The sequence below is a fragment of the Delphinus delphis genome, chromosome 9 (assembly GCF_949987515.2).
Source record: "Delphinus delphis chromosome 9, mDelDel1.2, whole genome shotgun sequence".
In the NCBI taxonomy this organism is placed as follows: Eukaryota; Metazoa; Chordata; class Mammalia; order Artiodactyla; family Delphinidae; genus Delphinus; species Delphinus delphis.
This window is the reverse complement of record NC_082691.1, coordinates 69,937,700-69,951,629: the sequence shown is the minus strand read 5'-3', so window position 1 is coordinate 69,951,629 and position 13,930 is coordinate 69,937,700. Positions and strand designations below refer to the sequence as shown.

At 41.4% G+C, this 13,930-nt stretch overlaps 1 protein-coding gene across 6 annotated transcripts in view; it reads left to right on the top strand.

The window, feature by feature from the left end:
- The first annotated feature begins 240 nt into the window (after positions 1-240).
- The window catches only part of IMMP2L (inner mitochondrial membrane peptidase subunit 2), a 906,926-nt gene continuing 893,236 nt past the window's right edge, over positions 241-13,930 (top strand). For 3 of the 6 annotated variants that reach the window (XR_011246624.1, XM_069541018.1, XM_069541019.1), the window contains exons 1-2: positions 241-285; positions 817-889. The gene's annotated coding sequence lies outside the window, so the exon portion shown is untranslated. Of the gene's footprint in view, positions 286-583; positions 633-816; positions 890-11,087; positions 11,106-13,930 lie in introns of those variants that run through there. The other 3 variants (XM_060020737.2, XM_060020738.1, XM_060020739.1) reach the window with 3 other exon arrangements.

The following is a 13,930-nucleotide window of genomic DNA, read 5'->3' as shown; positions in this document are numbered from 1 at the left end:
GTCTCACAGATTTTCAACTCTTTGTTGCCCTCTCTCAGCCATTAGTACAGCGCTGAGCTCAGGGCAAACGGTCAATAATAGCCTGCTAGGCAAGGGTTGTTTTTGATCCGTTTCAGATCCAGGCCGGGTTTTGGGCCTATCCCGCGCAGGCGTTCGGAAGTACAGCTTTACCGCTGGGGGCGGAGCTTCGCGAAGCTCCCGCGCTCTGGGGGCGGGGGCGGAGCTTGCCGCCGGCGGAGGGCGGAACCCACGCGGGGACTTCTCTTGGGCAGAGCTGCGCAGCGGGTGCGGAGGGCGGGGGTTTGGGGGCAGGTAGGGGGCTGTGAGGTTGGCTGGGGTGGGCAGGTGGGGTGCCGCTGCCGACCCTTGGTGGCCCCCAGGGCTTGGGCCCCTCAGCCCGGAGTTAGCCCCAGAGGGGACGAGTGTTGCTGGGAGGCGGAGGGCTGCTTGGCCGCGAGTCCTGTGTTGACCGCGAGCATGTGTGCGGGCGCGTGTTTATCTGAGGCCCCCGCGGGGCGGCCAACCCCGGACCCCTCCTTCTTCCGCCAACGCGGGTAGGAAACCGGAGCTCAGAGACCGGGACGCCAGGCCTGGAGCCGACGCGCTCCTCCCCGCTGGCCAGGCGCCCCCAGGTCGCGCCCTCTCTTCGTGCCCCCCACCAGAGGGGACAACTCCGGCCCAAGTCCTGGCCGAGAGGGAGCGCTGTGGAGACGCGCTGCCTTCTGTCTGGACACGTTGGGCGAGTGGTGGGAGTTCCAGAGGCTTGAATGTCAGGGTTTTAAAACACGTGTTTGTCTCTGTCATTTTTACTTTTAGGGTTTTGGCCAAATTGGGCGAGGGCACAAAGTAACCACTTACCCCTTCTCACCGAGGAGGAACGGGAGAAAGGGTAAGTAAGGAATGGTTAGGGGTGGAAGGAGCTAGGACTTTATCCTGAAAGAGAGCGAGCCAGAGAGAGAAGGTCTAGATCCAGAACTGCCCTTGGATCTTGGGGCCAAATTGTACGTTTTCAGCAGGAACCTAAGGCCCACCTTCAAGGGTCACAGGCTCCAAGTCGAAGAGGTTTTTATTTTCAGGTGTTTTGGAGTCCGTAAGTTGGCTGGGACTTTGACAGCTGGCATAGGTCCCTTTTAGCCACTTGACCTGGCAGAAAACTGTCATTACCCTTCACCTCTCGGTAGTTGTCTGTCTTGTAGTTGTCCTGTAGTTGTCTACCTCAGGCCCCCATCTCTTAGCTAACTTGGAATAATCTCTGAGACTGTGAAATTAAAGCATCATGGCTGTCCTTGATAATGAACAGGAACCCCTCCAAGGATCTTTACATTTTAAAAGGGGACTCCTGTAAAAATCCTTTAGGACTCCAAAGCATAAAGTTAATAACAGTGTTACAAGTGTTGAAGTTCTTTTGGGATCTTCTCTTAAGCTCATAGAGAAAGGTATTTTGGGAGGGAGAAATGACCAGACTGGGCGTTTTCTTCTTGACTTTCCCTTTGATACCTCCTCACCAGCATTCTCTTCACTTCTGAAACGTTGCCAAACAGCATATTGAAGTCTTTGAAGGTTTGCTGTGATTTTTCAGTGTGGGCTCTTTTAACAGTTCTTCTCTGGAACTTTTCCATGATCCCTCCCACCCCTAGTATTAGTGAAATGAGACACAACTGCTCTCAGAAGTTAGGAAACACCTTATGCATCCTCTGTGTCCCATATAAAGAAATGTTTTGAATTAGTTAAAACTCAGGTAAGCCAAAGGCAAGGATTTTGTAAATCACATTCTTGGATACTTACACAGGAAAACTGGAATTGCCCTCCATGGCATCTTGACATTGTCTGCCTGTGTCCTGAATCTTTATTATTTGTGTGTGCTCAACTGGCAGATGGCCACATAACTTCATTTCTGAAAAAAACAGGAAATAGTTGTTTATTGGTGATAGGTTCATTTATTGATTCAATAGATTTTTTTTTTTTTACCAGAGTGCTGAGCACTTTGATGTGAGTAAGGTGGTGAGAATGAGGAGACTGTTGGAGATGACCATTTGGGGGCAGGCCTTTTACCGGTTTTCTGTGGTTTTTCTGAATAGTTAAGTGTTAATGTAGAAGACATTCACTGTACTGCTGATGGTGGTTGCAGTGGTGTGGGAGAACAGCGTTATTTCCTGCCTCACTGATACTTTCAGAAATGAACGTTCAAGGATGACTGACCATGGTGATTTGTGTCCTGTAGTAAAGTTATAGTCATTTTCCAGTGTAATAAATGTATTGAACCAGCATTATAATTAGATGAGGATAATTTTTTGAATTGTTCCAGAAAAATGACCTACGATTAGAAAGCATGGACAATGTTAAGGATGATGCACTTAGGAAAATAAATGCTAAAGTAGGCTGTGCACTTGTGTGGGTTTCTTTACATTTAGCCTCACTTTTTTTTGTTTCTTTTAATTTTTAAATTTATTTTTGTAATTTAATTTATTGGAGTATAGTTGATTTAAAATGTGTTAATTTTTGCTGTACAGCAAAGTGAATCAGTTATACATATACATATATCCACTTTTTTTTTTAGATTCTTTTCCCATATAGGTCATTACAGAGTATTAAGAGTTCCCTGTGCTATACAGTAGGTCCTTATTAGTTATCTGTTTTATATATAGTAGTGTGTATATGTCAATCCCAATTTTTTTTTTTGACCGTGCTGAGTGGCTTGCGGGGTCTTAGTTCGCTGACCAGGGATTGAACCCCAGGCCCCCGGCAGCAGAAGTGCTGAGTCCTAACCACTGGACTGCCAGGGAATTCTCATAACCTCTTTTTTTTTTAAATTGAAGTGAAACAAGTTGTCTTTTTTTGGTTACAAAAGTTATATAAGGTAAAAAAAAGTTATTTAAAATTAAATCTTGCAAGGTTATAAAAGGTAGAATGTGAGTCTCATCTGAAATCAGTCTCAGACGACCACTGCTGGGTAAAAATGGTAGGTTTCTGCCTTTTACCTTCATATTCTTGGCTATTTACCTCTGCTCTTTGTTCCACTCCAAATCCTGTGTGGAAGTAGCATGCCTTTTATAGTCTTTCAGATATGGATGTGAATCCTGACTCTTCTTATATTAGCTCTGCGACTGTAGGCCAGTTAAAACTTCTTTACCCCTAACTTCTCATCTATCAAGACAGAACAATGAGTATATTAAAAAGAAAGTGTAAAAACAGTGCCTGGTACACAGATACTGTTAACTTCCCTTCCTGTTTCTCTGTCGGGTCACCCACTTTCTTTTGATCTTGCTTGTGATTGTGGAAAGCATTCTAGTACTTACTTTCCTAAAGGTGCTAAGCTTCCTGGGTATTTGCATTTTCACAGGTGATCACCTTTTCTGTCTGATCCTAGAATTTCTGGGACAAGGACTGACACCTGATTCCCTCTATCAGATCATTCCACAGCGGAAAGAGTGTCAGCTTGAAAAGTGAAGAGGAAGGGTTTCCATAATGTGTTTAAAAAGCTCTGACGCTGTTCCCACAGTGAGAAAGACATACTACCACATTTAGCTGAGTGTTTAAAGTTAGGATTTTTATTTCAGAAATGTCTTTGGTTTATAAGAATTACAATAAAAATTCTGATGCTTCATGTCCAAACTGTCATGATTTTGCCAAGTCGTGGGTTTAATATACAGCTAAGCTGTGTATTTAGTGTAGCTAATACTGTTCTGGAAGCCAAGAAAGACAAGTCCACAGACATCTGATTTCACACCAGACATCTGGCTTCACTTTGCTAAAGACTACGTTTTGTCAGTAGATTACAGGCAATCAGCTGTACTGCTGTAGTTTGTGGCATTTCTATCATAAGCTGCAGTCTGTAGGATTTAGTATGATGTTTTATTCAAATGACAGCACACTGTAAATGAGCACCTGGTCAGATAAGCATATTTCCCACAGGTGTCTTCTAGTGTCATGGTTCTTACAAGTTAACAATGTGAAATAGTTTCTATCCTTGGTGATTTTTTGTGGAAGAAAATATTCTTAAGGAAAAGCCTCACTTAAGAACTCCTTGTATTCCTCAAATTTTCAAGACCACTTTTGTTTGTCATGTTGAACAAATAAAATAACAAATAGCATTTAGATTTCCAGGCCAGGACCCCAAAGCTTTCCTAACTCATTGTGTGCCTTTGTGTATTAGTGATACTATAGACTGTAACCAACACTTATAATAGTGTTTTGGAGAATAATGTATTCTGAGTTGCAACCTAGAATGGCTGGACCACATCTCTCCATTTTGAGGTGGTCAGGGGTGTAGAAATACTCTGGAGAAATATTCCTGGGTTCTTGGGCCAGCTCTGTCATTGCTGTGTGACCTTGGACACAAATTTCCCATCTGTAAAATGGGGTACTAATTATAAATGATTACTGTGAGATTTAGGAAGTGTTTTTTTTTTTTTTTGGCCTCACCTCGGAAATGCAGGATCTTAGTTCCCTGACCAGGGATAGAACCCGTACCCCCTGCTGTGGAAGCATGGAGTCTTAACCACTGGACTGCAGGGAAGTCCCAGTGAGTGTTCTTAAAGTAGCACAATGCCTGGTACGAAATAGGTTCTCAGTAAATAGCACTTTCATTTTCTTTCCTCTAGGTCCTGGCCAGGAGAACAAAGACTTCCCCTCTCTTATATCCCAGGCTTGTGGCTCCAGCTGAAGGGAATTACCCACTGAAGCTGGGACTTGGTAGTGGGGCTGGGAAAGGGGTATGGAGAATCATGACAAAGGGGAGGAGTGGTGAACTGAGAGAGGAAGGTGCTAGTGTTTTGCTTAGTCCATGGACTCAGGTTGATGAATTACTTGACTCAGAGAACGAACCACCTTTATCTCTGACCTTTCTGCTAATCTTTTGTCAGCTGCTCCCTTGGAGACTCTTAGCTCCTTATTGCCTGCTTAGTCCAATGACAGATTTTCTCTTTGTCACCTTTGTACTATGTTAATAACCATATGTTTCTATTTTTTTAATGGGTGGGACTTAATAATAGATGTCTGTACTTCCTTAAGATCTGGATTCTTTTTCTATACTTAAAGTCCTGTTGATCTTTTTTCCTTTCATTGGCCTACAGTTCATACATTAATTCCTTTTTAAAATTTTCTGTATGCTGTGTGCATTGAACTAGTGCTGAGGATAGAAAGTTGAAAAGTTACTTTCCTTGACCAAGGAGCTTACAGTCTATAGGACAGTGGACGTCTTGACCAACAGTTCAAATATTGTGTGCTATTTGCTCTAATGGAGATACCTACACATGCAAAACAAGCCTAGCAGAAGCTCTTGATCCCTGACAGGAATGCCAGAGAAGGGCTTTAGCTGTGGTTGTGTTTGAGCCGAGTCTTGACAGCTGAGTAGGATTGGGCAGGGTGACAAGCAGCACAGAGCATTTCCAGGTGGAGCTAATAACATGAATAGTCGTGTGGTATTATGAGAGCACAGTGTGTTCTGGGAACTGTAGGCAGGTCATTATATTAGAGTGTGAAGGGCAAAGTCAGGAGTGAAAGGAGATGAAAGTAGAAAGCTAATTCAGGGCGCATTTCCCATCCCATGTGTTGTAGTGAGCCACTGAAGAAATGTGAATGGCCCGAAAGATCACCCTCAAAGCAGTGTGCTGGGTAGATTGGGGTCCAGTGGGGTGGGGATGGGGTAAGATTGGGGGCCGGAGTGGACAGTGCAATTACTGTGGATGATAGGAGGTTGAGAGCACAAAGGCAGAAGTACTAGGGGTGCTCAGAAGTGAGAATGTGTAGGAGAATATCTAGCAGGAGGGAGAGCTGGCTGGTCTTTGCGACTGTTTGAATGTGAGGGGAATGGGAGAGTGAGGCTGACTAGAATGCCTGCCAGGTTTCTGGGTAGTGGGAGGGAAAAGAGAAGAGGAAGCAGATCTGAGGGGGAAGGTGATAGTTCAGATTTGGACACGTTGTGTTTAACGTGCTTGTGGGGCATGTCATTGGTGAGTTGGAGGCATCTAGGGGGCAGTTGATAAGGTCTTGGAGCGTCACAAGAGCTGGGGAGGCTGGAGATACAGATTTCTGAGTGCTTGCCACATGGAGAGTGGTTGAAGGCATGGGTAAGGATAAAAGTGCTCAGAGGAACTGCATAGAAAGAGAAGAGAAAAAGGCTGAAAGTAAGTCCTAGAGGATATTAACATTTTAGGGACAAACCAAGAAAAAGAAAGATGTAAGGATGCTGAAGGAGAGTGGCCAGAGAGGCTGGGAGAAAAGAGAAAGCAAAACTTTTCAGGTTCTGGGCAGAGTAAACTGCCCTGGGTGAAGGGGTAAACAGGAGGGGAGGGAGTGGGGCTAGAGTAGATAGGCCTGGGTTCTTTCTCAGAGCTTCTGGCTTCATTGGTCTTCAGTTCAGAATTTTAAAAGCTCTGTTGAAAATACGAAAATATGGTTGCCTGTAATCAGTGTTCTTAGTCACACCTTCTTGTGAATGAAAATCAAGTTGTCCCTTTGCCTAATCTCTTGCTTAAAAAAAAATTCATACCTGATCTTACCTTCGGGTATCTCATTTTACCCCATTTATCCTATTCTTTCTTGGCCTAGGGTTCCACTGCTGTCTTGCTCTCAACATGTCTGGCCTTTTTGCATACATTATGAGAAGTTGAAAAATTTCAGAAGAGTGTCTACTAGGAGTCCAAGGCGGAAATAACCATACCAAACATAAAAAAACAAAAACAAAAACCATACAATTCAGCAAATACTTTTTAATATCTACTATCTATCTTCAAGGCTCTGGATACAAAGATATATAAATGGGAAGGATGAATAATATAGGGACCCTACCGTTAAGGAGCCCTCAGGCCAGTAAGAGAAATGGATGTGTAAATAAATGCCTTGTGCAGTATGTGCTATTTAGAGGTAGAGTTCAGGGTAAGATGGATGCCGAAAAATGGGCTTATTTTGTGTGATCCTGAAGGCTTCATGGAGGAGGTGATGCTTGAGTTAAAGCTTGCAGTGGAGTTAAGGTGTGGGGTGATGGGGTTCAGGGAGAGGAATCAGGGGAATAAAATATTCCTTGGTGGCTCCATGAAAGCAGCAGAATGGGTTTGAGTTTCCCATCTCTTCTTCCTTCTTGTTCTGCTTCGTTTATTGCAAGGTATCTTTGTCTTAGGGGATAAGGATGTTTTAGCTAACATGTAGGGATATCCACAGTTTCTCCCTTTGTGGCATAAACTTTCTGTGAATTTATCACTACTGGTTTATTATATATTAGATGGCTAAAACAGACCAAAGCAATTAAATCAGAATTTCTGGGGGATGATGTCCAGGTATGGGTAATTTCCAAAGTGCCCTAAGCATTCAGAGTAGAGAACCACTGGCTAAAACATGGTACAGAAGAAAAGTGTCAGGTTTGGGGCTAAAAAAATTGTAGGTTGAATTCTTGCAATTCCTTTTAATAATAATGTGTCCTTAGTTAAGTTACATTTACATGCAGATGTGGTTGTAACAGTGAAATGTTCCATCGACTTTCTCTAGGAGTAGACAGACTAAGAGCTAGCCACCTTGTCCTGCAAGATAGTAACCATTTTATGGATGGGACTTAAGATTTCACCATCATGAGCATTTTGATACTATATTTTACTATGTTTGTGTAATGCTAAAAGTTGAAGACTTAAAGCAAAAAAGCAAATCCTTAAAGAAACAATGAGCAGTGGAACTTTTCGTAGTGTGACATATTAATTCTGTTTAAAATTACACAAATGTTTATTGTGATTAAGGTTGTAAAGTGTATAAATATCCTCAATGTCAATAATATAATTGTTTAGTGTTAACATGCTATAAATATGTTAGGTTTTTATTTTCAAAATCTGTACACTTAAAAAAACCCCAGAATTCTTTCAGAAGATAGTAAAAACCCCAGAAAGTACCATGAAGAGTCACAAATTCAGTTATATTGCAGGTCTCATCATGTCTGTTAAGTATGCGGCGACATGTGCTGTATCTCTGTGCTGTGGAAAGCCTGGTGTGTTAGTGCCGGTTGTGTAATCATATAGAAATGATCATTCTTACAGTATTATAACTTATTTTACTTGAGAAGTGGTGTCACTTAATGACAAGGAAACTGAATCTAAAGCCTAGAGACTAGGTTCCCGACGTGGTTTAAGTGCTAACTCCTATGTGGTAGTAGGTAAGTTAGCCTCTCTGAGCCTTTTATGTAAAATGTGGATGCATTTGTTCTCTGTTGCTTTGTACCATATCGAAAACTTTGTGGCTGAAAACAACAGTAATCGTTTATTATCTCATGGTTGCTATGGGTCCGCAATTCAGGTGGTTCTGGCTCAGGGTCCTGTGAGGTTGTCAGCAGATACCAGGTGGAGGTGCAGTTAGTGGAAGGTGTGCCTGGGGCTAAAAGATTCACTTCCATAGTGGCTGGCAAGTCGGTGCTGGCAAGTTGGTTCCTCTCCACGAGCTGTCCTCACTCAGGCTTCCCCAGAGTCCCATACCAAGAGACCAAGTTCTCTTCAGTGTCCTGCAGCACCTTTACCCTAGTGCTGGGTACTTTGTTGGTGCTTACTTGGTATTTACTGAACTGAGTTGGATCCCTGGTGAAACTCCAGCCTTTGTGCCTCCCCTGAAACTTTAGATACAGAAGGTTGATTTTTGCTCAGGTGGTGGTGGTGGTGATGGTGGTGACTCCTGCCAGAACCATTCTTAAGCCTGTCTTATGGGTCCCTGTTTTGCCACTGGAGTCCTTAGCCTCTCCCAAATGACTCAGGTGTTTGGGTCTGCTAGTGCTTAGCCCTGCCTCGTCTTTGATGAACAGAGCAAACAAGCACACACACCCCCTGCAGTGGTTCCGTGTGACTGTTTCAAGATCTCAGTGAACTCCTGCTCAGTTTGGTAACTCATAGCGTGTTTCTGACGTCTGAGATTAAAAATACCTAGAAGATAAAAATGTACGTCTTTCTTCCATGTAATATATCATAAAAATTAAAATTTTGCAATTTTATCCAAAACTTTATTCTGAGAGCCAGGTCTTTGTAATGGCACTTTGACACACACACTTTTATGTATCTTTCTGTTGAAAAATGTTTATAGCATTTACGGTCAACTTTTGAAAAATCATCTTGCTTGTGGCCGGAGGACACATTTTAAACACATTATCAAGTTCTAGTTTTGGAATCATGTTCAGCAAAGACATTTTTTAAAGAAGGGAAATGCTTGTAATATCATGTTTTGTATTTTAGGACAATTTAATTTCATATGATTTTCGCATTATGTAGACCAGTACGTTCAGAGCATCTCAGGATTGTTTTCTCCTTTCTGTGCTCTCTTGTGGATTTTTCTGCAGATTTCCCTCTTTCGGAATTCTTTACCTTCTTAGCCACTACCTTCCTTCTGCATCTGTTGTCTATACTTAATTTTCTCCGTGTCTTTGGACTTAGTCTACCAATGTCATGTTAGATGCTGAGCAGGCTACGAGTGGCAGAGCAGGATTGGGAGGAGTGGTGGGTGTGTGAGGCAGAATGTCTCTGGAGGTTAGGGTTGATGGCCAAGGGTGTTCTTTTCTAAACAGGTGAAAGTGCACCTCTGAAGCAATGACTGAACAGATTAGAGTTGCCACAGATAATTTACCTTAATTTTTAAAATATACTTTATTTTTTGGAGTAGTTTTAGGTTTACAGCAAAATTGAGTGGAAGGTACAGAGATTTCCCACATGCTCTCCACCCCTACCCATGCAGAGCCTCTCCCATTATCAACATTACTTCCCAGAATGGTACATTTATTACAATTGATAAACCTACATTGACACATCATTATGCCTAATGCTCATAGTTTACACTAGGGTTCACTTTTTTTTATAATTTAAATTTATTTATTTATTTTTTAAATTTTTGGCTGTGTTGGGTCTTTGTTTCTGTGCGAGGGCTTTCTCTAGTTGCGGCAAGTGGGGCCCACTCTTCATCGCGGTGCGTGGGCCTCTCACTATCGCGGCCTCTCTTGTTGCGGAGCACAGGCTCCAGACGCGCAGGCTCAGTAGTTGTGGCTCACGGGCCTAGTTGCTCCGCGGCATGTGGGATCTTCCCAGACCAGGGCTCGAACCTGTGTCCCCTGCATTGGCAGGCAGATTCTCAACCAGTGCGCCACCAGGGAAGCCCCTAGGGTTCACTCTTGGTGTGTACGTTCTATGGGTTTGGACAAATGTGTAATGTCATGGATTCACCATTATAGTATCATACAGAGTAGTTTCACTGCTCTAGAGATCCATTGTGCTCTACCCATTCATCAGTCTTTCCTAATCCTTGGCAACCACAGATCTTTTTACTGTCTGCATAGTTTTGCCTTTTCCAGAATATCATGTACTTGGAATACACACACACACACACACATATGTATGCCTGAATTTTTAGTTTGCCTGTGGTAGCAGATTATTTACTAAGCATTTTGGTATTTTTCCAAGAGCTTATTTGTTTAATAGTTACTTTAATAAGAGTTTTATTAGTGTCAGATTAAGATACTAAATACCTATTATTTGGTTTGTTAAGTATTAACAATTTAGTGTTATTATCTAAGAGTAGTTTGAAGCACTTCATAAACTAATTAGCTTGTGTTTTTAATGAGTCTATTTTTTATGGGTAAGAGAAGTACTATAATCTGAACAAATGGGTTATGAAAACACATTAGAAGATTAATAGTTTGAGGCATATCTGGTGTATATGGCTGCATGACATTAATACTCTAAACATTTTATTAAAACTATTATTTTGAAATTAAAAAATAGGCATTAAATGTAAATTTCTAGACATTAAAGTGGTGATGTATAGTGACAAAAATATGGAATGGGGTTATGAAGACTTTTTATTCAAGTGCTAGCTCTACTATCAGCTATGTGAACATGAACTTTTGGTCTCTGAGTTTCATTTTCCTTTTGGGAAAATGGAGATTAAAGTGTACTTCATTGGTTAATTTTGAGGACTGTGTATGTAAGCTGTTTATTTGAAACCTATGTAAATTTTAACTCATTACAAAGAAATGTGAAGAATTATTTGGTTAACGAGTCATACTTGGTTACTGTCTCCAACTTAAATTTTTTTTTCTTTTTTTTTTAGTTTTGTAGAAGAGTCCTCAAGGGAAATAATGATTTGGGGTTAAGAAGGTAGTACTTCTGAAAAGATGCTTATTTATCTGTGCCTGGGGGCGGGTGCGGGGAACTGCATTTTTTTAATCTGAATTTATCTTACTGATTAAGCCTGCTTGTGTCTTCTTATGAAAGGTGTACATTTTGGGATATTCTGCTTGTGTGCTTGGCTCCTAATCATATTTATTACCTAGCTGCCAACTTGAAATGTTAGTCCTCCTTCCAAAAGCATGAATTATAGTGTCACATTCTGTATAGAGTCAGAGACACATTATTTCCTGGTTATGGTGAGAAAAACCTGGATTCTAAAGCTCTTATGACCAGGCTCTGTGTGGTTGAAGCCACTAGGGCAGGGTAGAGTTTGGTAGAGAGATTCTGGGGGGAGAGCATAAAAATAGTCCTGTGAAGTTGAAATCCTGAGGCAGTTGGTGTATTGAATATAATCCTAGTTTTCAATCAGAATGTCCCCCTCTTTTATAATACGTAGACCTGTGGTCAGTGACATTCTAATGAATTAAAATTATAGAAAACTTTACACTTCTGAGTTTGAGAATGCTCAAGAGAGCTTAATTAATACAAGACAAAACTGTAATAGTCATTTCCTGTCAGGACAGTTGATATCTTTATTATATTGTAATCTCAACTTTTTGTGTCTCTACTAATGTACAATATTTTAAGAGGATTAATCTGACAAGTGTATAGGATCAGTTGGAAGGTAGAGGGAGTAATGAAAAGTAGACCAGTTGGGAAGCTGTAATTTACTTACAAGGTAGTGAGGATTTTCACTATGATAATTGTGGGAATAGAAAGTAAGAAATGCACAGAAACCATAAAAGAGAAGAATAGTGAAACTTGACTATATTAAAATTCTGCACTGCCAAAAACAGATTAAAAAAACTATATCAAAAAGCAAAGGCAGGGCTTCCCTGGTGGCGCAGTGGTTGAGAGTCTGCCTGCCAATGCAGGGGGCACGGGTTCGAGCCCTGGTCTGGGAAGGTCCCACATGCCACGGAGCAACTAGGCCCGTGAGCCACAGCTACTGAGCCTGTGCTTCTGGAGGCTGTGCTCCGCAACGAGAGGCTGCGACAGTGAGACGCCCGCACACCGCGATGAAGAGTGGCCCCCGCTCGCCGCAACTAGAGAAAGCCCTCGCACAGCAACGAAGACCTGACACAGCCAAAAATAAATAAATAAATTTATTTAAAAAAAAAAAAAAAAGCAAAGGCAAACTAGGATGATTTGCAATTCATATCATAGGAAAAGGGCTAATTTCATAAATATATTAATTCATATAATTGGAAAATTCATACTGTAGGAAAAGGGCTAATTCATAAATATATTGAAAATAACAACTCTGGGAAAAAGACCAACAATCAGAAAAATGGACAAAGATATGAAAGGATATGAAAGGCAGTTCATAAAAGAGAAATGCAAAATAAAACTTCAGTGAATACTCATTTTTCAACCAATCAAATTGGTAAAGAAACAAATTTTGAACACATGAGGTGTTACTAAGGGTATGGGAAAATAGGCAATGTCATTATTGCTAATGGATGTAGGAATTTTTGTAGTTTTTGTTGAGACCAATTTAGAAATAGTTATCAAAACTTAAAATACACATATTATTTGATCCCCCTACCAGAATTTAACCCACAAATCTTGTACTTATGTGAAATAATGTATATTTAAGGATATTCTTGACAGCAATTGGAAACAAGTGCTCATCCTTAGGGGACTGGATAAATAAATTATGGTACATGTAGTGAAATATTTAGTGGTTGTTAAAAAGAATAAAGCAATTTATGTACACTGAAATGGAATAATTATTAAGTCAAAAAGGCAAGGTACAGAACAGTGGGTATTAGGTTATTTTGGAGGAGACTAAATTAAGATATGTATTTCCTTGTATATGCACAGAGTATCTCTGGAGGGAATTATAAGAAAATGGAAAATGCCTCTGGGGGTTGAAACTTGGTGGCTGGATAACAGAGATGGGAAGGAGTTTCATTTTCCACTATATACCCCTTTTTGGATATCCTGAATTTTGTATTATACCCCCCGACCCCCTCCAAAAAAAAAACCTAAAAAAGGAAGAAACATCTTCGACTCAAAATATATTTCTGTAATACTTACAGCCAACTCTGAAAAATTAGGGAATAGAAAAGTGAATTAAAAAAGAGCTCTGGGGCTTCCCTGGTGGCGCAGTGGTTGAGAGTCCGCCTGCCAATGCAGGGGACACGGGTTCGTGCCCCGGTCCGGGAAGATCCCACATGCCGCGGAGCGGCTGGGCCCGTGAGCCATGGCCGCTGAGCCTGCGCGTCTGGAGCCTGTGCTCCGCAACGGGAGAGGCCACAACAGTGAGAGGCCCGTGTACCACACACACACACAAAAAAGAGCTCTGGTTCATATATCTGATGAGGGGTTAATATCCAGAGTATATAAAAATTCTTACAACAACAAGCACAAACAGTCCAATTAAAAATTGAGCAAAGGACCTGAAGAAACATTTCTTCAAAGAAGATATATAAATGGCTGATAAGCACATGAGAAGCTCAAAATCACTAATCATTAGGGAAATGCACGCTTGTTAGGATGGCTATTATTAAAAAACATAGAAATTAACAAGTGTTGGTGAGGATGTGGAGAAATTGGAAAATTTGTGCACTCTTAGTGAGAATGAATGCTACAGGTGCTTTGGAAGGCAGTTCCTCAAAAAAATGAAAATGTTTCCATATGATCCAACAGTTCCACTTCTGGGTATATGCCCTGAAGAATTTAAAGCAAGATCTCGAAGACCCATGTTCATAGCAGCACTATTCAAAATAGCCAGAAGGTGGGAGCAA